This window comes from Peromyscus leucopus, chromosome 22, assembly GCF_004664715.2.
Source record: "Peromyscus leucopus breed LL Stock chromosome 22, UCI_PerLeu_2.1, whole genome shotgun sequence".
Classification (NCBI taxonomy): Eukaryota; Metazoa; Chordata; class Mammalia; order Rodentia; family Cricetidae; genus Peromyscus; species Peromyscus leucopus.
In genome coordinates, this window is record NC_051081.1 from 18,228,741 (window position 1) to 18,237,532 (window position 8,792).

Consider the following 8,792-nt stretch of genomic DNA (forward strand, 5'->3'; position numbering starts at 1 on the left):
CCTGCGCGCAAGCTCCCACTACGCGCGGTACCGTGCGCAGGGGCTCAATGCCCCGGCTTGTCTTCCTCTTCCCGGTCGATCCATCCCGGCCCAAGGGCCGTGCCGCCTGCGCCGAGGTGCGGAGGCGCCCGCCCGGGGAGGACTGCGCCGGGCGCGGGGACCCGGGCAAGGAGAGGCGGCCGCTTGCGGGCGCTGGGCGACCGCGGGGGGACACTCAGCGGCCGGGGCGCACGGGGCGGCCTCATCCAGGGCACCTGCGGCCGGGCAGGACGAGCCGGGGCAGCGCAGTCCGCGACAGGGCGAGCCCGACGCCCGACCGCTCGCCCGGTCCCCGTCCTTCTCGGCTCCTGCCCAGCCGGCGCAGCCTCGCTTCCTCCGGACGGAGCCCGGGGACCCCCAGCTCGGCCGGATGCCCCCGCCAGCCCCACCCCTTCCCGGCCGCCTCCCCCTCGTCACCCTCTCCCCTCCCCCGCCCCCCAACCCCCCACCGGAATGGAAAATACCTCCCGGGGCGGAGGGGGGGGCGGGCGGGGCCACGCCTCTCTGAAGGGCAGCCTACCGTGACCAATGGCAGGCGGGGCTCTGGAGGGGCGGGATTCCCGGCGGCCAATCCAGAGGCGGGTAGGTGAAGGCCCGGGAGGGAGGCTGGGAACGGGCGGCGAGGGGAGGCCGGCGAGTCAAGGAGGTCCGGCCGCGCGGGTGCGCGCCGTGCGCGGCTGCCATTTTGGAGTCGGGCAGCTGCGACAGCGGCCGGGTTCGGCCGAAAAAGGGAGGAGCCAGTCAGGTGGGAGAGAGGCTGTCACGTGGGCGCGGTGGGCGGGGCCGAGCCGGCTAGGGCTGGAGGGGAGGGGGCGAGGCTGGCGAGTCTCGGAGGCTGGGAGGGCGGGGGTGGGGGTGTAGGGTCACGTGGACGCGGCCGGGGCTCGCGGTGGGCGCCAGGGTGGAAGGTCGACCCGGAGGTGCGCGGGTGGGAGGGAGCTTTTGTTCGTTTGGGCTCCGCCGGGCGAGACCGAGAGGCAGATGCTGAATGGAGGCTCCGGAGTGAGTGCCGGGTAGGAAAAATGTGAATGAGTCTCCCCGGCGCCCCTGCAGCATGGAGCCATCCGAGTCACTGAATTCCAATATTCACGGGAACCGGGCACCTCATTGAAGTCAGCTCTTCCCAGGCAGGCTCTCAGCTGCCACGGAGATGACTCATACACGCGGGGGAGGGGCCTTGTAGCTCCCTCCTCTTGCCGGTCGGTACCTTATGTGGATCGCCCCCGCTATGGAAAGGGCTGCAAGGACAGACGAGTGCATCTGGGAGATGGTGATGCCCGCGAGACTCCTCAGCTGGCCCTTTTAGAAACTTAGTCACCATTCATAAACTAACCGACCACTTAACTCTTAAACACACCTAGGATCGCTTTCCAGTGCGCTTCCCGTGGACTTCATTGATTCAAACGCAGTCTGTTCTCCCTGCGAATCTCCTGGAAGTGGTCCTTACATTAGTGACATCCGCAAGGTCAGGTTCAAGGGTCACTTTTTAGTCTGTTTGTTTGAAACAGTCTCACTATAGCCTAGGCTGCCTTGGAACTCACTGTGTTGCCCAAGCTGGCCACTCTTTAATGGTGTTCGTACCAGCCTGCTCTATATTGGGATTAGTGACCACTTTTAGTCTTTCATGTCTTGCCGTGGAGACTGAAGACTCTATCTTTCTTGAAGGCTTTTCTTGGACTCTTTCAACCCCCCCCCCACCACCACCTTTCTTCACATTGTACACCTCAGATAGTCCTTTTCAGTTATTTTTAATGTCTGTCTGTCCTTTATTGACTCCTTGAAAGCCCCAGGGCCTGACCCTCGGCCCTCTTCGCTGGAAGGCACACTTTCCTACTGCCCACCAGTTGTTGTAACCATTCAGATAGAATCAACAGTTGAATGGATGGTCTTGGGGGGTCCAGATCTGCATACGTAAGGGGCTTTTAGACACCTGTCTATTGGAGTAATATACCCACATTGGAGCTCATACCTCCTGAAGTTCACAAAGCCTGCTCCTCTTTTCCTCGTATTGTTTTATGGTACCACATTAACTCCTCCCCTGAGCTCCTGTTCCAGCGTCCCTCTATCTGCTATAGTTTGGATCTGCAATGTTCTCCACCGGCCTATGAGTTATTCTTGGTCAGTGGCTTACAAAGATGATGGAAATCTTTAAAAGACAGAGAGGCTAGTGGGAAGCTTTAGGTCATTGGGAGGTGTGCCCCCACAGTGCGTTGTGAGACCCCCCATCTCTGTTTCACTTCCTGTCCATGATGTGAGGAGCTTTATTTTGCAGTGCATCCCCCCTCATTGTCAAGTTTAGCTTCAGCTGTCAGCCTGACACGCAGCAGTTACCTGAGGGGGATCTCAAATGGAGGACTGCCTTGGTCAGATTGGCTCATGGCCATTTTCTTGATTGATCATGACGTAGGAAGGCGGTGAATTCCCTGGGCGGTGAGCCTAGTCTATAAGAAAGGCAGCTAACTGAATGTGAGCCTCAGAGCAAGCCAGTAAGCAGCTTTCCTTTGCCGTTTCTGCTTCGATTCCTCCTCAGATCCCTGCCCCAGCTTCCCTTGATGATGAGCTGTAAGAACCAATAAACCCTTTCCTCCCTGAGCTGCTTCGGGTCATGCTGTTTTTCACAGCAGCAGCAACAACAACAAAAGGAGAACATGCCCAGAGGTGCTTGCCCTTCACCCCACAAAAGGTCTGTAAAGAATAAGGCTACCAGATCAGGACTGGAACTTCCAAACTGAGCCAGCCAGAATACACTTGTTCCCGTCAGGAATTGTGCTGTGGGATGTTCTGTATGGCAAATGTGTTGCTCTGATTTGTTAATAAATAAAACATTGATTGGCCAGTAGCCAGGCAGGAAGTATAGACTGGACAAGGAGAGAGGAGAATTCTGGGAAGAGAGACGCTACCAGCCACCGTCATGACAAGTGAGACATAAGGTACTGGTAAGCCATGAGCCATGTGGCAACTTATAGATGAATAGAAATGGGTTAATTTAAGATAGAAGAACTAGATAACAAGAGGTCTGCTGCGGCCATACAGTTTGTAAGCAATATAAGTCTCTGTGTGTTTACTCGGTTGGGTCTGAGCAGCTGCGGGACTGGCAGGTGAGAGAGATTTGTCCTGACCGTGGGCCAGGCAGGACTGGAGAAAACTCCAGCTATAGAGTTGATGCTGTAGTGACACACAGCTGCCCGACTCACGGATGCTTCTCATGGCGTTACTTTGACTGTTCACTAAGTGCCCTCTCTCCCGTCACTTCCTCGCTTGCGCCATTTATTCGTTAGGCCAGTATTTAGTGAGCATTTTAGTATTAATTAGCTCAAGATTTAGTGGTCAACAAGACTGACAAGCTTGCTGAATGAGGCAAGGCAAACAGTATAGAGTAAATTGATGATAACTCGGGAAGCCGGGGGAGATACGCATTACAAAAACTCCAAGAAGGGAGGCCTAGCAGAACCTCCTGGGGTTGCTGACCAGCTCTTCAGGGCAGTTGCCCGGCCTGTCTCTTGCTTCCCTTCTTCTCTTCAGAGGGGACTGCCGTGGTCCTTTCACCTGGTCTTGCTTTCATTCATCTTTCATTTTCATTCAGGAGAGTTTGTGCTATTTTCTATTACTGCTGCCTAAATGAAAGTCCTCTGCATAGACCAGTCAGATGGGGCACTTGAGGGTTTTGTTTGTTTGGAGGCTGGTGGTTTTGTTTTTGTTGTTGTAGTTTGTTGTTTTTGTTTTTTTTTTTTTTTGAAATGGGGTCTTACTCCGTAGCCCTGAAACTCATGGTCGTCCTCTCGTGTCACCCCGAGTGCTGAGATTACAGGTGTGAGCCACCGTGTCCAGCAGGAATAATGTTATATGCCTTTGTGCCTTGACTCAGAATAGGTGCTCACAAGAAGAGTGGTAAGTGATCTGATGAGTCCCCTGATGCTTGAATCAGGCCACCACAGAAGCAACCCTAGCCCAAATCAGAAGGCAAGGTCAGTGACCTTACCTAATTGAGGGTGGTAGAAGTGATGAGCTAAGAGACAGGCTTATGAATGGTATCACCTGGTTTGGTACCTTCTAGGCCCGGGACTCTATGATGTGGTACCCCACGTGGGACAGCATTTGCTTCATAAGTACTGCTTTCCTTGGCAGTGCTAAGTACATGTGGAGGATTTTAAAGTACTCTTTGTTTCACATGATGAGCCTCCAACCCAAAGAACTCTGGGTGAGTTGCCAGGATAGGGCCTGCAGGAGGCTGCAGTTACCACTTCACTTGGTATTTCCAGGCCCTTGGGTATTGCACCCCAACAGGGAACAAGCTGTTGCCAGTTCCGTCATAGTCTTTGTAATTAAATCCAAGTCTGGCAGAGGGCAGTGCATAATTATGAAGTATTATTATGGTTTTTATCATTATTAGGCACCCAGCTGCCCATCCCAGGAAACCACAGTAGTAAAACACTGAGAACCAAGCTCCTCTCCCAGCTGGCATGAATAAATACCAGGTGTATTGGCACCGAGTTTTGCAGCTCCACATCCATCAAGATGAGACCTTCTGTCCCCTCCTTTTGGCAAGATACAATTTCAAATGAATGGGAAAAGGAAATGCAAAGACCTTTGCCACCACCTCTGAATCAAATTCATTTTTTTTCCCATCTCCTGAGAACAGTTTCTTCTCATCTACATATTTATTGCATAAATCTTTTCCAACTTCATCCTTGACCTGCACACTTCCTAAACATCATTCTACAATGTCTCTGGAATTTGTGAGGGTGCTTGCAACGAACACAAAGAAGGAATGCTCAGAAGGCATGGCCTCGTGTTTATTGAGCTCCTACTCAGTGCTGGGCTTGGCATTTCCACTTAGGTTAGCTGACTCCATCTACAGCACCCTCCAAGGTAGGTTTCGTTACCCCTACTTTCTTCAAGGTCACAAAGACTTAGTAAATGACAGAACCGAGATCCCCAAACAAACGCAAGAAGTTGGTGATTATCCAAAGTGACTTGTCCATACTGGTAGCTGAATGGAAGTATCGTATTTCACCTCTTTCTATCAACTCAAAAATGGTTTCCTGTACAAAGTGGGTTTTAAGTTGAGCACGGAAAGGACAGTTCGGAAGTGATGTTGAGAGAACAGTGCCAAATGAAGACACTGTATTGGCCATCAGCCTAAAATCAATCAATAAGAAAGAGTTTTGTGTTACTCAGAGATGAGTCATGTTCTGTTCTTCAAGTACCTTCCCTGTCTCAGCTGCTCCAAAGTGGGAAAGTCAACGGGATGGCACTGGCTGGGAGAGTGTGAGCAGGGGTGAGTAGGGATTGAATTCCGCCAGTTCCCCACATGGCTAGTGAACCAGCACATCCAGCCGTGGCTTTGGAAGCAGCTAGAACTAGGGCAGACTACTGCACATTTTCGTGACTGATATGTGCACAGCAGTATCCTGGGTTGTTTTTCTCTAAGTCAATTGTTGAACAGTTTTTAAAGAATTTATTCAGTGCTCACTATATTTTGTAAGGAATTATACTTCTGCTATCTTTAGCGCTTTTTGTGGGGATTTAAAATTCAATAAAATACACTCATTTTAAATATACTAGTTTGTTCTGTTTTTTGGAACCACCACCATTATCAAGAAATCGAGCATTTTCGTCACCCTCCGAAAAGGCTCCCAGGCCTGTTTGCAGCCGGAATTTTAACTCAACATCATCTATACGTATAGGTTCTGGGGCTCAAACCCAGGGCCCTGCCCATACTAGGCATGTGCTGTGGATGCCACTCACCTCCTTCCCTCCAACTGTATTCAAATGGCTCTGAAATCTAGATTTGTCAGCTTCTAGCTTGCTTTCAAAATCTAGATTTCTATTTCCACACTGGCTTCATCTACCTTCCTGGATGTTACAAACAGGTCCTCAAAGAAAACCAAAAAAAAAATGGCTAAAGCTTTAGCTTAAGTACAACAAAACTCCCTCTCCTGCTGCTGTTTCCCTTCCAGATTAGTCTGATTGTTGAGGTAATTGTCATCTTTCAAGTCATATTCTCCGTGTGTGTGTGTGTGTGTGTGTGTGTGTGTGTGTGTGTGTGTGTGAAGAATCTTTCTCCTCCCTGTCTTCCACCACCCAGAGTCAGTAGGAGAATCTCGTGTACACAGACGTTCTGACTAGCCCCCCCCCCACTTTCTACGGTCCTCACTGTTGTCTCATTTGCACAATCGCACAGAGCCCTTAACTTCTTTCTTCATGCTCCAATTCGTCCAGCAATCTGCCATTGTCACTTTCTTTCGAAAACCCAGATCTGTCTATTTCAATCCCCTTTCCCAGGCTGCCCAACAGCCTGTAAAATAGCACTGAATATTTTTTGCCGTGTTGCCCCTTCTGGACTTTCCTGCGTCTCTCTTTATATATTTACATTTTTTTTTTCTGTTTGTCACTGCATTTTTACCCCGAATTATGCCTCCTTGACTTGAAAACTGTTTCGTTTTTTACAGCCCCATTTAAAGGACCTTCCCTGGGTGAAGCCTTTGTGGACGGACCTCTGCCCCTCTAGAGGAGACGGTCCTCTCTAGCATGTGCTCTTTCCCTGAATGCTGTACCCACCTTTCTGCTGCTGGTGAAAGAGAACAGGAAAGCTTCAGCAGAAAGCCTTGGTGGGAAATCTTGATGCTCATTGGCTGGGCTCTCCTGCAAGTTAGAAAACATCTTCAAATCTTGCTCCTTTCTCTTAGAGAATGGCCGTGACAACTGTAGCTCGAAGCTGTCTCCTGATGGATTTTGAGCAGCGCACCAACATCTAGACATTTTTCTGTCCTTTTCCCCTAGATCTTCTGTGCCTGCCTGTTCTGTAGACTGACGTATGGCAGAATTTAGTTTTTAGAGGAGTGTTTTTCCATTTGTTACCTCAGTTAACGCTCTCCCCCAGTTTTCTGTATTGTTTCTTCACAAGCCAAGCATGATGGTCTCTCTGCCCTTTTTATAATTATTTATTGGTTTTATAATTAAGTAGTCACATAAAAAGTTCTCAGAACAAACACAATAAATATTTGTGATATTTGTTTTAGAAAGCTTTATTTACTCAACAGCTTTTTAAAGTCGTTATCTGCCAGCCCTGTTCTAGGCACTTGAACATACAAAGATGAACAAGAAAATCTGTAACATTTACATCAGAGGTGTGCTGGGGGGCGGGGGGGGGGGCAACAAATACAAACCGTGAAAGATTCTCATCTGTGTAGTTAAAAGGTGCTACAAATAGCTCAGGACACTGATGAAACTGGAGTGGTCCGGGTAAGCCTCCCTGAGGAAACAGCGTTCGGTCAGAAGAAAGCACACGAAATCCAGGCGGGAGAGCATTTCAATCCAAGGAGAAGACAATGACCTGCTCCACGGCAGGAGCAGAAACCTAAAGAGAACAAGGGAGGAGCCTGCGTGTTGGGATTACAGAGAAGCAGGTGAGGCCAGATCCTATGAGGCTTGGAGGGCCACAGTGAAGCATTTACATCTCGCTCTAAATGTCACCGTAATCCTTGGAAGGATTTTGAACAGGGATATGATACGATAAGACCTATTTGCTTGTTTGTTTTCTAGATCACTTTTAAGTGATTATAGTGAATATATTCTCAGGACAGTGGGGCAAAGGATCAGAAGGCAGACCAATTGCTTTGGTCCAGGCTACAGGTGATGACCATCTGGATTAGGCTGGCAGTGATGGAGATGGCATGAAAGAGAAGATTTCAAGATATCTTTCCAGGTAGAACTGAACAGTTTCACTGATGGATTTAGGAATGGCAAGGGGAACCCGTCAGGTCTAAGTAATTTGGTGTGTGAAAATGAGGTCTATTGAGTACTAATTCTGTGGCAGGCTCTGAGATTATAAAACATGAATAAGACACAGCCCTTGCCCCCCCAAAAAATTCACCATGGGAAAGAAAACATTGTAGTCTAGTCACATCCGTGGAGTGTTCAGGCATGAGCTGTACGCAGATTTTTGTGGAAGGGTCCCTGGCACAGTCCAGTGAAGTGGCCAAGAGTCCTGTCTTCTGGAGAAGATAGAGATCAAAGTCTCAGCGTTTACAGTTATAGGCAGCACATTTTAAGGAGAATGTTTCCTTCACTTATTTCTGCATTTTCGCTTTTTTTTGAAATTGCTTTCACTGTGTCGCCGGAGCTGCCCTGAACTCACAATCCTTCATCAGCTTCCTGAGTGTAGTGCTTACGAGTCGGTACATAATCATTGAAAACGGCATGGTCCACACGGATACAAAACCCATCCAGGAAACTGGAGGTATTGGAAAGAACAGAATGTACAGCTATGGGGAAGGAGAACCAGTATGGTATAGATGTCTCCTGCAACTGCCTGCTTGAACTCCACCAACAATATACCTTGGATCATTGATTTGGGATTTTTTTTTATTAATAGCGACTATAACTTTTATGAAATTACCTTATACCTCCTGAATGATTTCTCTTAAACTTTATTTTTTATTTCTTTTTAGTGTAGATTTATGATTGATCAACCAATATTCTCATGTGTCATGAATCAAAACAAAATAAAGAGGTATAGAGTGGTCTCGTTCCTAGCCATCCCTGTTTACTCAGTTCTCATTCACCATTATGAGTAAAGATAATGATTTAGGTTGGTCCTCTGTGTATTTTCCGTGTTTCTTCAAATACAAGCACTTCTTGTATATATTTTCTCTTCTCCTCCATGAAAAGAGACAGGTTGCCTTCCTTATCTACACACTGCTTTTCCCTCCAGCATTATAACTTGGTGATTTCGCCGCCCAGTTCGACCA

General features: G+C 48.8%; 1 protein-coding gene and 1 long non-coding RNA gene across 3 annotated transcripts in view; one reads left to right on the forward strand and one right to left on the reverse strand.

Annotated features, from left to right (window-relative positions):
* Socs5 (suppressor of cytokine signaling 5) overlaps positions 1-643 on the reverse strand; it is a 38,852-nt gene extending 38,209 nt beyond the window's left edge. Inside the window, 1 exon segment of the mRNA XM_037197971.1 lies at positions 560-643. The gene's annotated coding sequence lies outside the window, so the exon portion shown is untranslated.
* A 52-nt stretch (positions 644-695) lies between these two features.
* On the forward strand, positions 696-5,589 carry LOC114709167. 2 transcript variants are annotated; one of them, XR_005089719.1, is made up of 3 exons: positions 696-784; positions 3,796-3,927; positions 4,430-5,589. It is a non-coding gene; the product is annotated as an uncharacterized LOC114709167 (long non-coding RNA). The 2 variants fall into 2 exon arrangements; XR_005089718.1 differs by lacking the exon at positions 696-784 and having other exon boundaries at positions 3,134-3,927.
* Positions 5,590-8,792: the final 3,203 nt, after the last annotated feature.